We start from the raw sequence: 23,288 nt of genomic DNA, 5'->3' as shown, positions 1-23,288 counted from the left end.
CTAGGACCGTTGCTTTTCACTCTGTACATGCTGCCCTTAGGAGAGATAATTAGGAAGCATGGTGTAAGTTTTCACTGCTACGCTGACGATACTCAGCTCTATATTTCCTCGCGCCCTGACGAAACCTACAAATTCACAAAACTAACAGAATGCATAGCTGACATTAAAAACTGGATGACAAGAAATTTCTTATTATTAAATTCAGAAAAAACTGATATCCTAATCTTTGGACCAAAAACTTCCTCACGAAAAAACCTTGAATACTCTCTAACACTTGACGGGGTGCTCCATTAAATCTTCGTCCTCAATTAGGAACCTGGGTGTGCTCTTTGATACCAATCTTTCATTTGAAAGTCATGTTTCTAGTATCTGTAAAACCGCCTTCTTCCATCTAAAAAATATATCTAAATTACGACATATGCTCTCAATGACAAATGCGGAACAGTTGGTTCATGCATTCATGACCTCAAGACTAGATTACTGTAACGCTCTACTGGGTGGTTGTTCTGCTCGCTTGATAAATAAACTACAGCTCGTACAAAATGCGGCAGCTAGAGTTCTTACTAGAACCAGAAAGTATGACCATATTAGCCCAGTTCTGTCAACATTACATTGGCTCCCTATTAAACATCGTATAGATTTTAAAATCTTGCTACTTACTTATAAAGCTCTAAATGGTTTAGCTCCCCAGTATCTAAGCGAGCTCTTGGTGCATTATAGTCCTTCACGTCTATTGCGATCTCAGAATTCAGGCCAGTTGATAATACCCAGAATATCAAAATCAACTGAAGGCGGCAGATCATTTTCCTATTTAGCACCTAAACTCTGGAACAATCTTCCTAGCATTGTTCGGGAAGCAGACACACTTTGCTCTTGCATACACATAACACATTATCAATACATTGACATTTTTCAAATCCGTTAAAGGATTGTTACGCTGCAATAATTAGGTCGGCCGGAACCGAGAACATTTCCTATAACACTAGATATACCTGTACATCAGAATAAGAATGGCATCTACGCTAATATCAGTCTCTTTGCTTTTCCTGAGGTTTGCCGGGTGCTGGGTCCAGGCCGTATCCAGATCAGATGGAGAACCTGTGTCTGGACCTGACTACAACGTAGCCCAGGAGACAATGGGCCTACAGATCCAGTTCTGGCTGCATCTATAATTCAGATTTTTAATCTCCGTATCCGCTTACATATATTTATATATAATCTATTTTTAATCTCTATAATAAAAATGTATAATTCAGATTTTGATCTCCATATCCATTTACATATATTATATATATATCTTCCACAGGGTTTTTTCCCTCCTAGGACTTTTTTCCCAGTGTTAGCACGCTGGGTTTTTCTCCTAGGGGGTTTTTTCCACCCCTGGGAGTCAGCCGACATTGGCTTAATGTAGCACCATCTTGTATATGTTACATATTACCACGCTTGCTTGTACAGCTTATTTATAACCACTTCTCTTTTTTCTGTGCTTCTAACATGTAAAGCTGCTTTGAAACAATTACCAATTGTAAAAAGCGCTATATAAATAAATTTGACTTGACTTGACTTGACTTTAGTTAGTTTCGGTTTTCAGCCATTCATGGGTTTAGGCTTTTGCAGTGCTGATTTGCAAGGCGGGCCTGGCGAGGGTAAGCATACTTAAACTCGTGTAATTCAGAAGTGAGCAGGACTAGCGAGCTGGCAGTGGTGACGGACGCAAGAGCGCGTAAGTGTTTTGCTTAATATCTGTTCTGGGTCAGTTGCTTCGTTTATTATTTGCTGCTAGGAAGGATTTAATTCGTATCTGTGTTTGTCCTATTTCCTACCTCAACTATAATTGTATTTTAATTGTACTTGTTTAGAATAACAGACGCGTTTGCAGACTTTATTGGTGTTATTGCCTGCACTTAAGCTTTAGTTAGTTTCGGTTTTCAGCCATTCATGGGTTTAGGCTTTTGCAGTGCTGATTTGCAAGGCGGGCCTAGCTCGTTTCAATCACGTGTTAATAAGCAGTATATTAATTGTGTGTGCTCGCTGTCGCGGAAGCGTCAGCGGGAGCATTCAGCCTCCTCGTGTGAAGACCGACTCGGGTAAAGACCTGCGACTCTACCTGTGCGACTCCACCGAGCAACGAAACCGGTAGGCACTTAAGTTTCTTCCCTCCTTTCACACTTTTCCTTCTTCCTCAGCATGTGCTTTCAACTCATTCCTGTTGTCTCTCGGCAACGCTCCACTAACCCACGTAAAAGGCAGCGCAATGCTTCTAACCTGCTGTCTATTTACTCCTCTTCTAACACTAACACTCCTCTCTCTGTCTCTGTGGGTCTATGGAATTGTCAGTCAGCAGTTAACAAAGCTGACTTCATTCTAGCCTTTGCTACTAATTCTTCTCTTAATATCTTGGGCTTGACTGAGACCTGAATTCGTCCAGAGGACTCAGCAACCCCTGCTGCTCTCTCTAACAACTTCACTTTCTTTCATACCCCTCGCCAATCTGGGAGGGGTGGGGGCACAGGTCTTCTCATTTCTGACAATTGGAAATACTCGACTCATTCCTCTCTTTGCAACTACAATTCATTTGAGTTTCATGCTATTACAATCTCAATTCCTGTCAAAATTCATATCGTAGTAATTTATCGCCCCCCAGGCCAACTGGGTACCTTTGTAGAGGAACTGGACATGCTGCTGTCCTCATTCCCAGAGGATGGTAGCAAAACATCTACCATCAGCAGTCGGTTCTCCGCTCCACACACACAGGAACTCAGACCAACCACACACACAGCCACACACCTCCTCTCTTCATTCTCCCCCCTCACTGAGACAGAAGTATCCAAACTTCTCCTCTCCAGCCATCCCACCACCTGCCCTCTAGATCCCATCCCCACACACCTTCTACAAGCCATCGCTCCCACACTTTTACCAGCATTGACACACATCATCAACACATCTCTCCACACTGGCACTTTCCCTAACACATTCAAGCAGGCTCGGGTAACCCCACTGCTTAAGAAACCCACATTAAACACGTCTCTTGTAGACAGCTACAGATCTGTTTCTCTCCTACCATTCATAGGAAAAACACATGAACGAGTTGTTTTCAACCAGGTGTCATCTTTCCTCTCACAGAGCAACCAATTGGATGTCAATCAATCTGGTTTCAAGAGTGGCCACTCAACCGAGACTGCACTGCTGTCGGTCACTGAATCCCTGCGGATTGCAAAGGCTGATTCCAAATCATCAGTTCTCATTCTGCTCGATCTATCTGCTGCCTTTGACACGGTGAATCATCAGATCCTCCTGTCCACCCTCTCATCACTGGGCATCACAGGTACTCCACTTCACTGGTTTGAATCCTATCTCACAGGAAGGTCTTTCAGGGTTGCCTGGAGAGGGGAGATATCCAAAGCTCATCAACTGACCACGGGTGTTCCTCAGGGTTCAGTTCTTGGACCCCTCCTCTTCTCCATTTACATTACATCACTTGGTCCCATCATTCAGGCAAATGGTTTCTCCTACCATTGCTATGCTGATGACACACAACTCTTCCTTTCATTCCAACCAGATGATCCCACAGTAGCTGCACGAATCTCAAGCTGTCTGGCGGACATCTCGGCATGGATGAAAGAACATCATCTACAGCTCAACCTGGCTAAGACTGAGCTTCTCATCTTCCCTGCCAATCCGACTCCAAATCACGATTTCAGCATCCAGCTAGGTACATCCTCAATTACCCCATCAAATTCGGCCAGAAATCTTGGAGTAATCCTTGATGATCAACTGACCTTCAAAGACCACATTGCAAAGACAGCTCGGTCATGCAGATTTGCACTATACAACATCAGGAAAATCAGGCCCTTTCTAATAGAACATGCAACACAACTTCTGGTCCAGGCCCTGGTCATTTCTAGGCTTGATTACTGCAATGCACTTCTGGCTGGACTGCCATCATGCACAATCAAGCCTCTACAAATGATTCAGAATGCAGCAGCACATCTCGTCTTCAACAAGCCCAAAAGAGCCCACGTCACGCCTCTCTTCATCTCTCTTCACTGGCTACCACTTGCTGCTCGCATCAAATTCAAGGCGTTGACGCTTGCTTACAGATCTACCACAGGCTCAGCACCCTCCTACTTCCACTCACTCTTACGAGTCTACACTCCTACCAGAAACCTGCGCTCATTAAAGGAGCGAAGGCTTGTGGTACCATCACAGAGAGGCACGAAATCACTTTCCAGAACATTCTCATTCACTGTTCCTTGCTGGTGGAACGATCTTCCTGCCTCCATCCGGAATGCGGAATCCCTGGCAATATTCAAAAGACAGCTGAAAACCCATCTTTTTCGTGAGCACTTAACCTCATCTTAAAAAAAAAAAAAAAAAAAAAAAAAAAACCTTCTTATTCCTATCCTTTCACTTCCTTTAATCCCTCTCTATTGTAGCTTAGGATAATCTGAGCACTGCCTATAACTTGTATTGTGAGCACTTCTTGTCTATTTGCCTCGTCATGACGACTCGCTTGTTGTATTCCTCACTTGTAAGTCGCTTTTGGATAAAAGCGTCTGCCAAATGAATAAATGTAAATGTAAATGTAAATGTTTAAGGACAGCTGGTATGAGACTGCGAGGCAGGTACACTCTGTACACTCTCTAACCTCATATTTGTCTTCCAAGTTGTGGTTGTTGTTGTTGTTCTCTGCCAATGCTTTAAACACCTTGATGATTTCAGAATCTTTGTGTTGTTCCTCCCAAATCGACACAGCAGAGACTGGAAATTCAACAGCCTCTTCCTGGCTGGAGTACAAGCTGCAACAAGGTAAGCTGGAAATCCTGGACAAAGCGTCAGGTGCTACATTCAGTTTGCCTTTTTGGTATTCAATGATGAAATCAAACCTTTGCAATCGTAGGGCCCATCTAATGAGACGGCTGGTGGTTTTTGGGGAACCCATGACCCACTGTAGTGCAGTATGGTCGGTGACGACAGTGAACATCTTGTGCTCCAGGTAATGCTGCCATTTTTCAAGTGCCCATACGACTGCTAGGCACTCTTTCTCAGTAGCAGAATAGTTGGATTCAGCTTTGTTAAGGGTGCGGCTTGTGTATGCAATGACTTCTTCCAGTCCTTGGTTTTTCCGTTGTGTTAATACAGCACCAAGTCCGGTATCGCTGGCATCGGTATAAACCATGAAAGGAAGTTGGAGATTTGGATGGCCCAGAATAGGAGGTGATGTGAGATGAGCCTTCAATTTTTCAAAAGCTTCCTGGCATTGAGGTGACCAATGAAAAGAATGTCCTTTCTTTTTCAGTGCATTGATGGGTTCTGCGATTTTGGAGAAGTCGGGGACAAAACGGTGATACCATCCCGCTAATCCAAGAAAACGCTGGACCTCTTTGATGTTCCATGGCACAGGGTAAGATCTGATAGCTTCCACTTTGGATGAATCTGCAGTGATACCATTGACACTAACAACATGTCCCAGGAATGTAAGTTCTTTAAGGCAGAACTTGCTCTTTTTAAGGTTTATGGTCAAACCTGCTTCCTGCAGTCTATGGAGAACAGTTTGGAGGTCATTGAAATGCTGAGCTACAGAGGGTGAATATATGATAATATCGTCAATGTAAACGAAACAAATGTTTCCACGTAGCTCTCCCAGTACAGTCTCCATTAACTCCCTGAGGTCCGAAAACGTTCACATTGCAGCAAAACAGATTTAAAATACTCCGTCATTTCTTGTCATAGAGACATAAGTAATATATCAACTGAAACTATAGAATGTCTTCTTTTATTTGTGTACACTCAGAGTAAAAACACAATGTTGTGCTTTTTGTAAAATAAAGAAAACTAACATGATGCGTGACCTCTCCTCTCCCTCTGAACGAAGTCCAATCTGATAGTCAGAAAATGAACTGTAACTTATGAATACTAATCACAAAAAAAAATGACACTTATGTCTAAAGAAACATTGAAATGTCATGTTTTAAATCGTGCAAGTCAAATCGAAAACAAACATTCTGTGTTTATGTAATCTGTATGAAAAGAGAGCCATGTCAGAAGTCCGAGATTCAGCTCATTACCCGCTAATGCGGCCACGCCCACGGAGCCAGCGCTATTCAGAGGCAAATTCATAGGCAATACATGTATACATCGTCTCAATCATGTATTTATTGTCTTGAAAAGTGTTTATTTGGATGTTAAAGCCATGGTTAGCGATCTCTAGAAGACATGCCATTAGTTCCTAGTTCTTTTTCTTCTTTATATGAATTTGTGGCCTAAAGGTGTACAGAGCGCCCTCCGGCTGCAAGTATGAATTGAAAACACAGTATCCAGCACTCATAGTAATGACAATAAATATTACTTCTCAGTATAGAAAATTGACATAAACATATAAGAATCCATCAATATTTCTCCAAATGTGCATGCTTTTAAGCTAAAAGCCTATATGAAATGCCATAGAGGTAACATAATTGTTCAGACACTTTGCATCACAGGAATACATTATATTTTAAAGAATATAATAGAATACCATTATTTTAAATTGTAATAATATTTCACAGTATTGCTGTTTATGATGAGCTGAGACATTATTACAGAGGTTTTTTTTCACAGCCTACCTGACTGAAAAGCCTCATTAATATGCAAGTCATTTCAGGTCATTATTATGTGATTCTTTTGTCTTCTCAGGTGTAAATGGCCCATTATTCATGATCATTCACGCCTCCATGCATACTGTGTTTCTTGACAAAAAGTGTTTTACAAAAACTAAATCAATATATTGTTTTATATGAAGGAGTAGGCAGAATAATTTTTACATAATTCTGAAGCAAAAACTCTAGTCTACAACCTCCAATACCCAAAAGTCTTGTGAACACAGATTTAATATACTTTTTTTTTGGCCTTATTTCAGTGACTTAAGTTTTTTGTTTTTTCAATAACCACGCATAAACATTATTCCTTCAAAAATACAAACATGTACATACATGTTCCTCACATATTATTGTAGCCTAGTTTGTGCTGAATACAGTGTAATGACACTTTTGTCATTTATATGTTTATGAACAACTGAAAAAGCACAAATGTCAGGGCATGTCAAAACTTCTCCAAGCCCCAAATCAGCCTCAGACTCCAGAGGGTTAAACGTTGGAATGTTGCAGGTGCATTTTTCAACCCAAAGGGCATGACATTAAAGTGGAAGAGCCCAGATGGAGTGATGAATGCTGTCTTTGGCTTACTCTGGGGGTCCATGGCCACCTGCCAGTAGCCGATGTTTAGATCAATTGTTGAAAAGATGGCTGCTCCAGAAAGAGATTCAAGGATTTCAGTGATGTTGGGAAGTGGATAAGCATCATTCTCGGTGATAGCATTGAGCTTACGGTAGTCAACACAAAATCTAAGGCTGCCATCTTTCTTTGGAACAAGGACAACAGGAGAGGCCCAGCCAGAGTGTGAGGGTTCCACAATTCCTGCATTCAACATCTCCACAAGTTGCTCTTGTACCACTGCTCATTTAACAGGGGACATGCGATAAGGTCTCTGTTTAATGGGCACTGGGTGCTGGGTATAAATAGTGTGGTGGAGGACATCCGTACGATCTGGTTGGAGAGAACACGTTTGAGGGTTGGACTCCAGGATTCCTCTCAATGTATTTTTGTCAGTAAGAGGTATGTGAGCTTCACTCACAGCACTGTCAATTAAAGTTTGTACATATGTACTGTCAAGTGGTGAGGATCGGCACACAGGTTGTGGTGGAGGGATAGAACTTAACAGGGTGAGGCTTTGGTTAAAAGTCTTTACATGTCCTGTCTTTTGGCGTTGAGGATTTATATCAGGAACACTGGCATTTCCTGGTTGAAATGGATGATCTTCTTGTGGTGTGGACTTAAATGAATATTTTTGATCAATTACATTGATTTGCAGGCCTCTGAAGAAGATGAAATCCAGTCCCAGAACTACAGCATAGGCAAGAGATTTCGGGGAAAGGACAGCAACAGGTAAAGTGAAAGTTTTGTTGTGTATATGAATTGGTAAATGAAACCATCCCAAGGGAACCTCTGCTTCACCATTAGCTAAATACAATGGACCAAGAGACCAAGGTTGGAGGCTCTCTTGCGGAGAAAACTTTTGCCACAGACTTTCGTGGATCATGGTGTAGCTGGCCCCTGTGTCCACGATGGCCTTTCCAGACCAACCACCGATGAGAACTGGAACAACCAGCTGTTGTGGGATGACTGGAGGAGTAACAGGTTTTGGCTTAGAGGGTGGTTTCTTGGAAGTGGACAACATTTTATTTGTTGTAGCAGTCACCGAATTATTAGTTGCTTGACTTCCAGACTTACGGGAATGAAATGTCCGTTGACTGGTGAAAGGATGTTGCTGTTTTGTAGGTTGATTTGATGGGTTAGCGTTAGAATAAAGTGGACAACAACCCGGTGAGTGAAGTCGCTTGCATCTCCAGCATTGTACCTGGGGCTGAACAGTTGTTTTATTAGTGAGGGGTTTTTGAATGGCTTCTTGTGGTGGTTTTCTGGTCATGCATCTTTCATACTGCAGTTGCTGCTCATGGTCTTTCTCTATCTGATGTCCCAGTTTTACCAGTTCTTCCACAGTGCTCACCCGACTACATAGCTGGCTGGCGAGGTAAGGTTTTATTTTTTTCAGAATCATTTTCACCATTTCAATTTCAGTTAAGGCAGGTTTCCATCTTCTGCAGAGAGCACGATATGTAAATGCGAAATCTCTGATGGTTTCTCTCTCACCTTGATATCTTGTGCGGACTCTTTCAGCCAGCTCGTCTTCGTAGTCTTCTGAGAGAAAAGCTGAGAGGAAAGCAGTCTCGAAGTCATTCCAGGTCGTTACTGACGATCGGGCGACCTCCCACCAGTCACGTGCAGTGCCATGGAGTACGCTTCGGAAGGTTGCTAGGATGTCAGTTTCTGCAAGTGGGTGCAATGCCAAAAAGTCTTGACACCGTGTAAGGTACAGCAAAGGATCACAGTCATCAGACGGTCTTCCAAATGTGGGAAAGGTCAACTTTAAATGGTCACTTTTCCCAGCAGGTATAGGAGGACACTCTGGGACATTTTCTAGTGGTGATGGTCTGGTAAGTGTGGCGATAGGTGGTGGTTGTACCCCTTTACTTAGGTGATCAGACATTTCCTTTTCTTGTTGTTTGTCTTTCGTCATGTTTGTTTGAAGTCCACTTAATTGGGTAGCAAGCTTGTCAACCTGGGTGATGCACTGGTTACATTCAGTGGAAAGCTGCTCATGATCTGTTTGAAGATTCTTATAGGTATCTCTGAGGTCTCTCTGAATTTCAAGCTGAAGTTGATCCACCATAAACCGGACTTCAGCAATCAAGGTAAACTCCACTTTTTTAAACTCCTGTGAGATCATCAATTTTTTGGCTTTGAGAAGTTGATCTGAATCAGATGAATCAGCTTTAGTTGCAGTTAATGTGGTGAGAATTTTTTGTTGGTTGGCCTCCATTTTGGCAGTCAGGTCTCCAAGTTGTCTATCACTATGGGAAGTGGCAGTTTTTTGCTGTTGGGCGAGTTCACTCACAGCTTTCTCCTGCTGTTTCATGAAGTCAAACAGGTTGTCCCAATTACCTTGTACTTGTGTAGTAAGATGTTGTATGTCTTTTCCAGGAGTTGGAAGATAACCAGGCAGATCATGCTGAGCTCCTGAAGATGATGAGGAAGTGTCAGGAGAGGTGCATAATTGCATGGGATCTGATCCTACTTGCCAGGTGGGAACTTGGACTGGTGGACTGACATCTGGTGTTGGGGAGACAAAACGCACATGGGTTCCAGGCAGGGCACTGCTGGACTGAGTGGGTGTTGAATAGAAGGTGGGGACATGTGGTAATGGGTAAACTCTTGGTTGCTGCTGCAGCAGTTGTTGCTCAGGAGGCCAGACAGGGGTTGATACGTCTGGAGGTGGATCGATGTCCACAAAAGTGGTTGGAGAGGGGGTTGAAGGAGGCGTAGAAGTGGCCATGTTTGTGTTGGGTGTGTCAATGACACATGTAAAATGTTGTGTAAATAATCAATAAATGAGATGAGTGATTTGGAATGTGTGTGTGTGTGTGTCAGTTTTGTGGGCACAAGGGGGTCAGAAAAAAGAAAAGAAAAAAAAAACAATGTACAGGAGTACAATTTTCACAGTTTCAACAATTTTTCCCAATTTCACAATTTCAGCAAAAACAGAATGTGCAGAGTACAATTTCACAAAAAAAATTTTCAGTCACAATTTTTTTTTTTTTTTTTTTTTCAGTTCACAAAAAACACATCAAGTGTTTAGATCACACTTCAACTCTTCAATTGTGTTGCAGATTCACATATACAAAAAAAAAAACTTTTTCAACTTTCTCAGGATATACTACTCCAAAAACACAACAAAATTGTTTAACATTTTTAACACCAAAGAATTTACCATAAGGTTTTCTGTAATTCAACACAACCAATTCAACAATTCACAAAAATGTAATGTTCAGGTCCCTGTTCGGGCGCCACTCTGTAATGGTGGCGGCCCATCCAAATCTTTCAAAAATCTTTCAAAATTTTTTTTTTTGTTTAACCAAAATTCGGGCGCCAGGTATAAAATATACCAGTTACATGGAATAAAAAAAAAAAAAAAAACACTTTAAATCATGAGGCATAAACAGGAATGCAGTTCAAGTGAATATATTTTTTTCAGTCAATCAATCAGAAACTGCAATGCAATTATACCACAAAGATCACACGTTCAACCAAAAACAATAATAACAGCATGGAAAAAACAAACAAACAATTCAATATATTAATGTCCATCCTTGATAGTCATAACGGCAGTTTCACCTGTTTCAGGTGTCCATTTTGCTCCACAATATCACCCCAAAAGGAGCCACAAAAATAATAAAAAACTAAGAAGAAAAAAAAAAAAAAAAAAAAGGAGCGAAGCAAATAATTGATTAAATAAACTCAACAGTTCCCAAGTTAAAAAAAAAAACAAAATGCCAACAGGCGAAATAACGAAAGTAAAGACGTGAATGCGTGACTTTGTATTGTATGTGTGTGTGCGTATTGTTGTGGTGAGTGTGTGTGTGCGGGTTGTTTCTGGGGACGCCTTGGAGAGAGTTTTCAGAGTTTCGGAGTAGATGGAATACCTGAGCTCTCTCTTCTTCAGGAAGACGGCACGGTGTTGCTCTGCAGCTAGAGTTAGGAGTAAGGCTTTTGCTTGTTTACATTTGACTCGTTAGCCACAGCAGATGCGAGTTGCGGCGCCACGGAAGAGCCAGAGCCGACCCCCCAGCACTCCTCCGCAGGGAAACGGCACGAACCCGCTCTGTAGCCAGTATTAGCAATAAACTTGGTCTCACTCCCGTTTAGGCATGGCAGATGCTGCGATGCGTGTCACGGAAGAGCTGGAGCTGCTTTACCAGGTAAGTCCATTCCATTTCCTCCCTCGAACACTTCACATCCTCTCTACAAGCTGACATCCTTTTTATAAGTTTACTCTTAATTGTTTCTCTCCAGATATGGGCACGGATGCTGGAAGACTTGCGGACTTCCGCACCGTCACATGTGTGAGTGGTCAGAAGCTTGTGCTTCTGAGTACTCCTCAGGTAAGTATTGTTCAAGGAGCTCTCTTACTAGCATTAGAAGCTCTTGAAGGTCCGATGCAGGTGTGTCCAAGTCGTCCTTGTGCAGCCTCTGGATGGCTGCTGTGTGAAGGGCATGGAGAAGGAGGTTGTTGCTGCCTGCTATTGTAGGTCCTGCGGTGTCTGCAGGATGAGGATGCTCCCATCCATGGCTTCTTCCCGTGGTAGGTCTGGTACTTGAGTCTGTTGCCATGGTGACAGTTCTGTCCTTGGCTGGCTAGGAGCCTTTTGGAGAAGGGTTTTGCATTGTAGCAATGCTGTGCGCCTTCTTGTGCCAGCTCTGGGTACTGGGCTTTGCAGTTCTCAGTTGCTTGTGTGTTACAAACCCTTTTTGATGAGGCCTTGTGTTTGTTAAAGGCCTTCTATGTCAAGTCACATAGTTGGTAAATAGGCATTGTGTGGGCAGGCCGTAATGCCTGAAAAGGTGACTTACAATCGGACAGAGATTTTGGAGGAAAAGGACTCTTGAAGATGGTGTCTTCCTCCTATCACGGGCTCATTGCAAGCTCCGAAGTAAGCTCGTCTGAGTCTGTGGTAATAAACATAGGGAGTTTCATGCCACCCTTGTTTAGTGTCTAGGGCAGCAATCAGTCCACAAATACTGCAAGTGAAAATCGATGTCTTGTAGGAAGGCGTGGACGTTCGTGGTCTCCTCCAAGATCTGGGGTAAATGCAGGGATGTGCCTGGCTATTTCGCTGGAGGTCTTTGAATGTCATTTCATGTGCTGTTTCAGGGTTTGTCAGGAAACTGGCTGATGAAGTGTTAAGCAGGATGCTTTGGCTCCTCCCCCCTTTGTGTCTGTCCTGAACCTCCATCTCTAGCTGGTCTATGTGGCTTTTAGCATGTGTCAGCTACTTGTGAGTCTCTGTGATCTGGAGTTTGAGGTTGTTCACCTCCTGTTTTAAACCTGTGAGGTTATGGGCCAGAAAGAAGATGACCTCAGTCAGATCTTTGTGATCATACCTTGGGTTTGAGTCATCTGCCTTTAGTTCTCTTCCATCGTTCTCCTGTTGCTTTTGGCTCTGGTGCTTCAAATGATCAGCAGCCCTGGTTAGAAGGTGTGTTTCTCACAACACCTAGCCAGTTATGCTGAGCATCTGCAACATTTAGGAACACTTGTGGTGAGAGTAAGGTCAAGAGACTAATGCAAGATCAAAAAGAATTTGGAACTGAAGGCACAGTGGGCAGCTAGGTGTATAGAATACAGCTAGGTTTAATAAATAACTTCTTGGTTCTTATTGTCAAATTATTTCTCAGAACTTACTGATGGCTCACAACAGGCTTGATCTCTGAACAAATGAAAAAGAGAAAGAAAAAGGAAGAGGAGAGCTTTCCTATTAGATTGTGTCTATTAGTGGTGCTCAAAATTATGCCATTGCAATTGTTCAGATTACTTTGTAGCTGGCTCATAAAACTGAAGCAACTGTGATATTAAACAAAGTCCCAGCTTTCAAACTTTGTAAATTTTTAAGAAATTCGAACAATAAAAAACGTTTTGTGGCTCTTTAATGTGTCGTGACAGATTGCTGTAGCACCTCAGCTCAAGCGGCTCGTGAACCTGATCATCTCTTCCTACTAGTTAATTTATAGAATCAAATAAACATGAATGAACATGAGAAAGAATGTTGTTTCAAACACGGAAAGACATCAGTTCACACCATTTTCCAAGTTCAAGTCCACCGAGGTTAATCTTCTAACTCCTGACTGCTTTGTCAGACAAAATGGTGAATTCGGCGTTATGATTGGTTAGATCACTTGTCAATCAAACTCCCAGCGAAGGGTCAATTCAAACAGTTCATGAAGAATGTCTGCTCATTTCAAACGAATTATGCACTGAGTTAAAATGTGACACTCATACCATTATACATTAAAAAAAATTATGTTACATTCAGTAAAATACAAATATGGTTTGGCATTTGCAAATTTTACTCATGTAAACCCTTCTCTCTACTTTAAAAAACATCTCAGGTTACGTATGTAACCATAGTTCCCTGAGAACAGTGAACGAGACTCTGCGTTTACTGCTTTGGGGAACGTCACTCGTGAACCGATGTCCGAAAACTAAGAATCAAACCACTCCAATAGCATTTGGCCTGCGACAGCCTATGACGTCATCATAGCGCGACTCGGAAGTATATAAGGAGCGCCTAGAGAATCATTCAGTACCTTATCATCCTGAGGGACTGTTCAGCAGGCAGCCCGAGGCATGGCATGGCAACGCAGAGTCTCGTTCCCTGTTCTCAGGGAACGATGGTTACATACGTAACCTGAGACATTCCCTTTCGAAGGGAACTTCAACTCTCCATTTACCGCTTTGGGGAACGATATACCCACACTGCCATGCTCTAGGAGAGTGCATGACAAAGATGGCTAGACAAACGTCCGGCAGTTTCGAAAGAAATGTTATAAGAAACTCACCCTCGGGACACGCAAGGCTGTCAGTGACAGCATTCCCTATGGCCGACAGCCCAAGCTGAGCCTCAAAGAGGTCTTCCGCAGAAAGCCTACCAAGGCTGCTCAGAGCTTCTGGGACCAACATTTCCAAGGAAAAGTGGTTCCTTAAAGGGAATGTGGCCAGGGAACCGAAAGGAACCCCGGCCAGTCACTAGAGGGGAACGAAGTCACCCCCAATGCCACCAGGGAGGCCAACCTGGTCTGACCAAGGACAAACTTAGCCTTGGCCAACCCTGTCTGAATACAGAATCTCAATAACGCATTCTTCAGAGAAGAGAGCAGGTAAGAGCAACTGCGAGAAGGGCAGTAAGCAACTCAAACCCACTTGTAGAGACGGGCATCCTGGACAGCAGAACTCAGCTGAGTGCTATAAACCCTCATATTGAGGGGAGTATAATCCACTCATTCCTAGGATCTACTCAGCGCCTGATTATTTGCACAGAAGAGGCTGTGCGCTAGGGAACCCTGATACAGGGGAGCACAGACCAGCCTAGGGGCTGATCTTAACAGGAGACTCCATAGAAGTCTTCAACCAATTGATCAGCTCAAGGAGCTAAGCACAATTACACAAACAACCCAAAAGGGGAGTACGAAGCTCACCTAACAGATAGACCATACTGTAGGCACATAATCATGGAGGCAGGAAAGGGGCCTGCAACATGACTAAAGTTCTGCATAAAAACTACATATCACACCAGAATGCTCAATCACATAGTGGTATTCCAAGGGAACTATGGTTTCACACCTGAAATCTAACTTGCTGGGAGCAAGAATGACCACGTGACTTTAGTAACTGTGAGTGCCCACATAACAATCCATCCAATATAATCCAACGAGCAGTGCACTTGGTAAAATAACCTTTTTACTCTTTAAAGCAAGAGGAGTACAGCATACGCCAACACACGCTAAGGAAGGCCCCGCGGGGCCTATAATCTCAGTCAGACACATGGCATCAGCTCATGGCACCATTTTCAAGCTCCAGGTGGGACAAATAACCAAACTACCAAGGAGGTTAATAAGTCACCTTGGGGGCCCTGGCCAACAGGTAGCATATTATTTCCTCTACTATTAGCAAAGAAACATATTACAACATATGCCAGCATGTTCCTAAAGGAGGCCCAGAGGGCCTACCTGTCACACGCAGTGCCAGCTAGTGGCCACTAAAGTTCTAGGAGCAAGAATAGAACCAAGTTACTGATGAGGTAACTACTTAGCTCAACTAGAGCTAAAGGAGAGACCATGCTTAAGAAAGCAAATGCAGAAAAACCGAACAACAGAGCGGTTTAACACAAGAACTCACCCTGAGAGGCAAGCCACTCAGAAACGTACTCAGTGAAAGCACCTTTTACTCTCCAAAGTGAGAGGAGTACACAGCCGAACTCCAACATAATACACAGGAGGTCTACAAGGCCTACGACTTGTAAACATGGGGCGTCAGCTAGTGGCAATCATGACCCATCCATGGCGATGAGTCACATAAAAAACAACACAAAACTGAGCCAACATGCAATCTGAAAGGAGGCCTTGGTGAGGCCTTCAACTCCAATAGCACATGGCATCAGCCAGTGGTAGTTTCATGACCGAACCGGCCAGCAGGCCAATTATTCAGTAAAACCACCTTTACTCTTAAAACAAGAGGAGTACACACTCCACCACAGTACTCCTACGAGAGGCCTGACCTAGGGCCTACTCTTACAGAGGTGGGCGTGGCCGATGGCAGTGATGGTAACCACACAGAACTGTGCCAACATGTAATTTGAAAGGAGGGCTTAGCGGGGCCTTCAACTTCAACATGTGCTGTCAGCTAGTGGACATCATGACCAAACCAACCAGCAGGCCATGTACTCAGTAAAACACCTTTTACTCTTAAAGCAAGAGGAGTACACACTCCGCCACAATACTCTACGAGAGGCCTGACCTAGGGCCTAATCTTACAGAGGTGGGCGGGGCCAATGGCGGTACGAGCCATACAAGACCAACACAAACTGTGCCAACATGTAATCTGAAAAAAGAGGCCTGGCGGGGCCTACTACTTTTAGCAATATGTAGCGCCAGCTAGTGGTCTTAACCCTCAGGGGTCTGAGGATTTTTGGGGCCCTGGAGAAGTTTTGACATGCCCTGACATTTGTGCTTTTTTCAGTTGTTCATAGTCAAGTCAAGTCAAATTTATTTATATAGTGCTTTTACAATTGGTAATTGTTTCAAAGCAGCTTTACATATTAGAAGCACAGAAAAAAAAGGGAAGTTGTTAAAAATAAGCTGTACAAACAAGCGTGGTAATATGTAACATATACAAGATGGTGCTACATTAAGCCAATGTCGGCTGACTCCCAGGGGTGGAAAAAAACCCCTAGGAGAAAAACCTAGCGTGTTAACACTGGGAAAAAAGTCCTAGGAGGGAAAAAACCCCTTGGAAGATATATATAATATATGTAAATGGATATGGAGATCAAAATCTGAATTATACATTTTTATTATAGAGATTAAAAATAGATTATATATAAATATATGTAAGCGGATACGGGGATTAAAAATCTGAATTATAGATGCAGCCAGAACTGGATCTGTAGGCCCATTGTCTCCTGGGCTACGTTGTAGTCAGGTCCAGACACAGGTTCTCCATCTGATCTGGATACGGCCTGGATCCAGCACCCGGAAAACCTCAGGATAAGCAGAGAGACAGATATTAGCGTAGATGCCATTCTTATTCTGATGTACAGGTATATCTAGTGTTATAGGTAATGTTCTCGGTTCCGGCCGACCTAATTATTGCAGCGTAACAATCCTTTAAAGGATTTGAATAATGTTAATGTATTGATAATGTGTTATGTGTATGCAAGAGCAAAGAGATGTGTTTTTAGTCTAGATTTAAACTGACAGAGTGTGTCTGCTTCCCGAACAATGCTAGGAAGATTGTTCCAGAGTTTAGGTGCTAAATAGGAAAAGGATCTGCCGCCTTCAGTTGATTTTGATATTCTGGTTATTATCAACTGGCCTGAATTCTGAGATCGCAATAAACGTGAAGGACTATAATGCATTAAGAGCTCACTTAGGTACTGGGAGCTAAACCATTTAGAGCTTTATAAGTAAGTAGCAAGATTTTAAAATCTATACGATGTTTAATAGGGAGCCAATGTAATGTTGACAGAACTGGGCTAATATGGTCATACTTTCTGGTTCTAGTAAGAACTCTAGCTGCCGCATTTTGGACCAACTGTAGTCTGTTTAAAAGCCGAGCAGAACAACCACCCGGTAGAGCGTTACAATAATCTAGTCTTGAGGTCATGAATGCATGAACCAACTGTTCCGCATTTGTCATTGAGAGCATATGTCGTAATTTAGATATATTTTTTAGATGGAAGAAGGCGGTTTTACAGATACTAGAAACATGACTTTCAAATGAAATATTGGTATCGAAGAGCACATCCAGTTTTTAATGTCAGCTATGCATTCTGTTAGTTTTGTGAATTTGTAGGTTTCGTCAGGACGTGAGGAAATATAGAGCTGAGTATCATCAGCGTAGCAGTGAAAACTAACACCATGCTTCCTAATTATCTCTCCTAAGGGCAGCACGTACAAAGTGAAAAGCAACGGTCCTAGTACTGAGCCTTGTGGTACTCTATATTGAACCTGTGATCGATACGACATCTCTTCATTAACTACTACAGACTGATAACGGTCAGATAAGTACGATTTGAACCATGCCAAAGCAATTCCACTAATGCCAATATAGTTTTCAAGTCTTTTTAAAAGAATGTTGTGATCAATAGTGTCAAAAGCAGCACTGAGATCTAATAACACTAATAGAGAAATACAGCCACGATCGGATGATAGGAGTAGATCGTTTGTTCATAAACATATTAATGACAAAAGTGTCATTACACTGTATTCAGCACAAACTAGGCTACCATAATATGTGAGGAACATGTATGTACATGTTTGTGTTTTTGAAGGAATAACGTTTTTGCGTGGTTATTGAAAAAACGAAAAACTTAAGTCACTGAAATAAGGCCAAAAAAAATATTAAATCTGTGTTCACAAGACTTCTGGGTATTGGAGGTTGTAGACTAGAGTTTTTGCTTCAGAATGAAAAATTATTCTGGCTACTCGTTCATATAAAACAATAGAGAGATTTAAATTTTCTAAGACGCTTTTTGTCAAGAAACACAGTATGCGTGGACGCGTGAATCATCATGAATAATGGGTGATTTACACCTGAGAAGACAAAAGAATTGCATAATGAGTTGTAATGACCATAAATAATGAGCTCTTTCAGTCAGGTAGGCTGTGAAAAAACCCTCTGTGATCATGCTGATAACAGGATTAATGTTCACAGGATTAATGTTCACTCTGGACAAAAAAAAAAAAAAAAAAGATTTTTGTGATCTCATGCATGCACGTATTATTGCACATGATGTGAAGAAAATTTTGTATAGGCCTATGTTTTACAGTAAAGTACCAGTCAATTTTACAGTACCAGTCAAAATATTGAACACATTGCCATTATAATGTTTTTAAAAGAAGTCTCAAGTCTCTAACCAAATAATGGTTTTCTATTTTAATATACTTTCAAATATAATGTATTTCTGTGATGCAAAGCGTCTGAACATTTCCTACCTCTATGGCATTTCATATAGGCTACTATATTTGTTATATTATATAGCCTAAATGTTAATGTGCAGTTGACAAACTATACATCATTAAAAAGATCTAAGACTCAAGCTTCACATTTTGACTCTTAAAATCTTATATTGACCGTAATTTTTTAATATGCTTAAAAGCATGCACATTTGGAGAAATATTGATGGATTCTCATATGTTTATATCAATTTTCTATACAGAGGAGTAATATTTATTCAGTATTTATTGTCATCACTGTGAGCGCTGGATACTGTGTTTTCAATTCATACTTGCAGCCGGAGGGCGCTCTGTGCACCTTAGTTCACAAATACCTTCCTAAAGAAGAACAGACACCATGTGACAATCCAGGAACTAACAGAGGCCAGAGATCGCTAACTATGGCTATTCAAAACACTTTTGAAGACAATAAATACCCTGCTTGAGATGATGTATACATGTATTGTCTCAGAATTTGCCTCTGAATAGCGCTCGTTCCGTGGGCGTGGCCGCATTAGCGGATAATGAGCTGAATCACAGGACTTCTGACATGGCTCTCTTTTCATACAGATTACATAAACAGAGAATTTTTGTTTTCGATTTGACTTACACGATTTAAAACCTGACATTTCAACGTTTCTTTAGACATAAGTGTAATTTTTTTGTGATTAGTATTCACTAAGTTACAGTTCATTTTCTGAGAACTATCAGATTGGACTTCCTTCAGAGTGAGACGAGAGATCACGCATCATGTTTTCTTTATTTGACAAAAAGCACAACATTTTGTTTTTACTCTGAGTGTACACAAATAAAAGAAGATATTCCACAGATTAAAATGGTGTATAACTCTTAATTGTATGTGCAACATTGACGGAGTATTTTGAGTCTCTTTCACACTGGTAAAAAAAAAAAAAAAAAAAACGCGGTGGTATCGCCGGCGATACCTCAGAGTGTTAAAAGGGAACCAAGCTCAAAGGGGACCAGCTCTAGACCCAACAAACAGTTGTGGGTAACTAGCTTAACACTGACTGCTGGAATGTGTAGACTTAGCTCAGGTTATGTACCATAACTCACATAATTACAGGGCACAATGAAATGCTAACATGGTCTAAGGGAGGCCTACAAGGCCTACAACCTCAAACGGACACAAGCATAAACCTGGGGCTTACGTGAGCAAAACTCATGACTATACACCAACAGCACCCGTAAACACAAGCAAGAAGGAGGCTAAACAACAAAGAGCCAACAACTTCTACAGTTATATGTAATATAGCTGCTGTGGCAATGATCAGATAGTGGGAGCTAACAGAGATCAAACTGAAAGTACGACTCTCTACACTCAATCTGAGTGTGCAATCCAACAGGTGATGCACTCAGTGAAAACACATAAACCCTAGCCGGGGAGTACAAAAAACACCACATCCTTAAATAGAGGCTAACAACAGCCTACTATTATCAGAACAGGTGCTAACCTGTGGCAGCACTAGAGTAAAGCTCACATACATGTAGGGTAAAGCTAAGAACCCAAAGCAAATGAATGCTTTATAAAGCATCCGTTAAAAAGGATAAATGTTCTCACCAAACAGAACTTATAGATCTGTACTGAGCCCTAGAGGACGGAAGCTAAAAAGCCAGCACCATAGCTCAAACTTGAATGAAATTCAAAGGGCTCAGGGGAAACAAAATTAAGCATGATTAAAGTTCTAGAAAGGGGGCCTAGAATGCACTGCATAAACTTATCTACGCAAAGATTAGGGCCTACCACCTGGGAAACAGCACCAGGGAGGCTAATAACAGCCTGTTACCTTAGCTGTTAACCTCAGCCATTGCACCTACATAAACAAGGGGAAAATTGGCATACGGCCTAACAACTCCCTCAGGAGAAGGCCAGCATTAGGAACTATACAACCTAACAAGGGATAGTAATACAAAAGGTGGTTTATAACAATAAACACCTAAACCTAGTCCTAGCCCGGGCTCCTAAGCTGTGGCTAAGGAGGCATTTTGTGGCCTGCACAATATATCGTTCTAGCCAACCTATCAAACTTCAGTTTGCCCAAGAACCCCTCTTACTTTTTCAGATTACATACTCAGGAAAAACTATACAGGATCACAAGGTCAACATATTTAGAAATATAAATATAGACCCAGCTCACTTTCCTGCGGCTTGAAGACCAAAGACTCCTCCTTCCATTTTCTTTAACTCCCTGAGGTCTGAAAACGCGCCGGCGCGTTTTGCAGGATTTTTTTCACATTGCAGCAAAACAGACTTAAAATACTCAGTCATTTCTTATCATAGAGACATAAGTAATATATCAATTGAAACTATAGAATGTCTTCTTTTTTTTGTGTACACTCAGAGTAAAAACACAATGTTGTGCTTTTTGTAAAATAAAGAAAACTAACATGATGTGTGATCTCTCCTCTCCCTCTGAACGAAGTCCAATCTGATAGTTCTCAGAAAATGAACTGTAACTTATGAATACTAATGACAAAAAAAATGACACTTATGTCTAAAGAAACGTTGAAATGTCATGTTTTAAATCGTGCAAGTCAAATTGAAAACAAACATTCTGTGTTTATGTAATCTGTATGAAAAGAGAGCCATGTCAGAAGTCTGTGATTCAGCTCATTACCCGCTAATGTGGCCACACCCACGGAGCCAGCGCTATTCAGACGCAAATTCAGAGGCAATACATGCATACATCATCTCAATCGTGTATTTATTGTCTTAAAAAGTGTTTATTTGGATGTTAAAGCCATGGTTAGCGATCTGTAGAAGACATGCCGTTAGTTCTTAGTTCCTTTTCTTCTTTATATGAATTTGTGGCCTAAAGGTGTACAGAGAGCGCCCTTCAGCTGCAAGTATGAATTAAAAACACCATTCCTGAAATGTCCTCTTCTTCTTTAGAATAATTTGTGGACTAAATGTGCACAGAGAGCGCCCTCCGGCTGCAAGTATGAATTGAAAACACAGTATCCAGCACTCATATTGATGACAATAAATATTACTTCTCAGTATAGAAAATTGACATAAATATATAAGAATCCATCAATATTTCTCCAAATGTGCATGCTTTTAAGCTAAAAGCCTATATGAAATGCCATAGAGGTAACATAATTGTTCAGACACTTTGCATCACAGAAATACATTATATTTTAAAGAATATAATAGAATACCATTATTTTAAATTGTAATAATATTTCACAGTATTGCTGTTTATGATGAGCTGAGACATTTCTACAGAGGGTTTTTTTTCACAGCCTACCTGACTGAAAAGCCTCATTAATATGCAAGTCATTTCAGGTCATTATTATGTGATTCTTTTGTTTTTCTCAGGTGTAAATGGCCCATTATTCATGATCATTGACACCTCCATGCATACTGTGTTTCTTGACAAAAAGTGTTTTACAAAAACTAAATCAATATATTGTTTTATATGAAGGAGTAGGCAGCATCATTTTTACATAATTCTGAAGCAAAAACTCTAGTCTACAACCTCCAATACCCAAAAGTCTTGTGAACACAGATTTAATATACTTTTTTTGGCCTTATTTCAGTGACTTAAGTTTTTTGTCTTTTCAATAACCATGCATAAACATTATTCCTTCAAAAATACAAACATGTACATACATGTTCCTCACATATTATTGTAGCCTAGTTTGTGCTGAATACAGTGTAATGACACTTTTGTCATTTATATGTTTATGAACAACTGAAAAAAGCACAAAAGCATGCCAAAACTTCCCCAAGCCCCAAATCAGCCTCAGACTCCAGAGGGTTAACAAGGAGGAATGGAATCTAGAGCTCTTTAAAGCCTAAAAGAACCTCTTACACTATCAAGCCAGAAGGCGGGCCCTTAGAAAAAATATTATCAAAGGTCCAGCCATCAGCCTGACTGTTAAAGAAGCACCTGAGTATGTAAAATGAAACCAAAACCCAGGAGACGGAGGAAGAAGGGGCGAGGGCAGATGTAAAGTTGCCCTCACAATGAGAGGGAATTGATTACGGACGCTACTGGCGTATGTGATCGATCACCTCTTTCAAAACCTGCTTCTTCCTCCTCAAGTCCAGCCGTCTCTGCGCCTTGCTCCGAAAAGGAGGAGGCGCCCCAAGTGGCCATACTGGACCTCTGGCCCTGTCTCTGAGCCTCAGCTCGAGATGGACCAGCCTCCTGACTAAGTACACAGGAAAAACAAGGTCTTATTGTAAAACATAAAATATAGACCCAGCTTACCTTCCTGCGGCTCAAAGACCGAAGATTCCTCATACTCCTTTTTTTTTACATGAAAGGATGGAATCTAGGGTTCTTTTAAGCCTAAAAGATCCTCTCATTATTAAACCGAAAAAGCGGGCCAACAGAAAAATAATCACTATGGGCCCAGCCATCAGCATGATATACGTTTATAATATATATATATATATATATACACATGCATATATATAAGCATACATGCATACATATATATATATATATACATATATAAGCATACATGCATACATATATATGTGACCAGATCCAGCAAAATGAGTCACAGTGACCCAAATTTCAAAATTGAGATTTTGGTATCAATGGAAAGATG

General features: G+C 41.4%; 1 long non-coding RNA gene across 3 annotated transcripts; it reads left to right on the top strand.

Moving 5' to 3' along the window:
• The first annotated feature begins 7,095 nt into the window (after positions 1-7,095).
• Positions 7,096-10,058, top strand: LOC125261253. 3 transcript variants are annotated; one of them, XR_007183259.1, is made up of 5 exons: positions 7,096-7,982; positions 8,058-8,420; positions 8,542-8,628; positions 8,775-9,349; positions 9,639-10,058. It is a non-coding gene; the product is annotated as an uncharacterized LOC125261253 (long non-coding RNA). The 3 variants fall into 3 exon arrangements; XR_007183261.1 differs by having other exon boundaries at positions 7,096-8,234; positions 8,322-8,420; XR_007183260.1 differs by having other exon boundaries at positions 7,096-8,420; positions 8,775-8,967; positions 9,048-9,349.
• Positions 10,059-23,288: the final 13,230 nt, after the last annotated feature.

Source organism: Megalobrama amblycephala, unplaced genomic scaffold (assembly GCF_018812025.1).
Source record: "Megalobrama amblycephala isolate DHTTF-2021 unplaced genomic scaffold, ASM1881202v1 scaffold383, whole genome shotgun sequence".
Taxonomy (NCBI): Eukaryota; Metazoa; Chordata; class Actinopteri; order Cypriniformes; family Xenocyprididae; genus Megalobrama; species Megalobrama amblycephala.
This window is presented reverse-complemented; position numbering and strand designations above follow the sequence as displayed.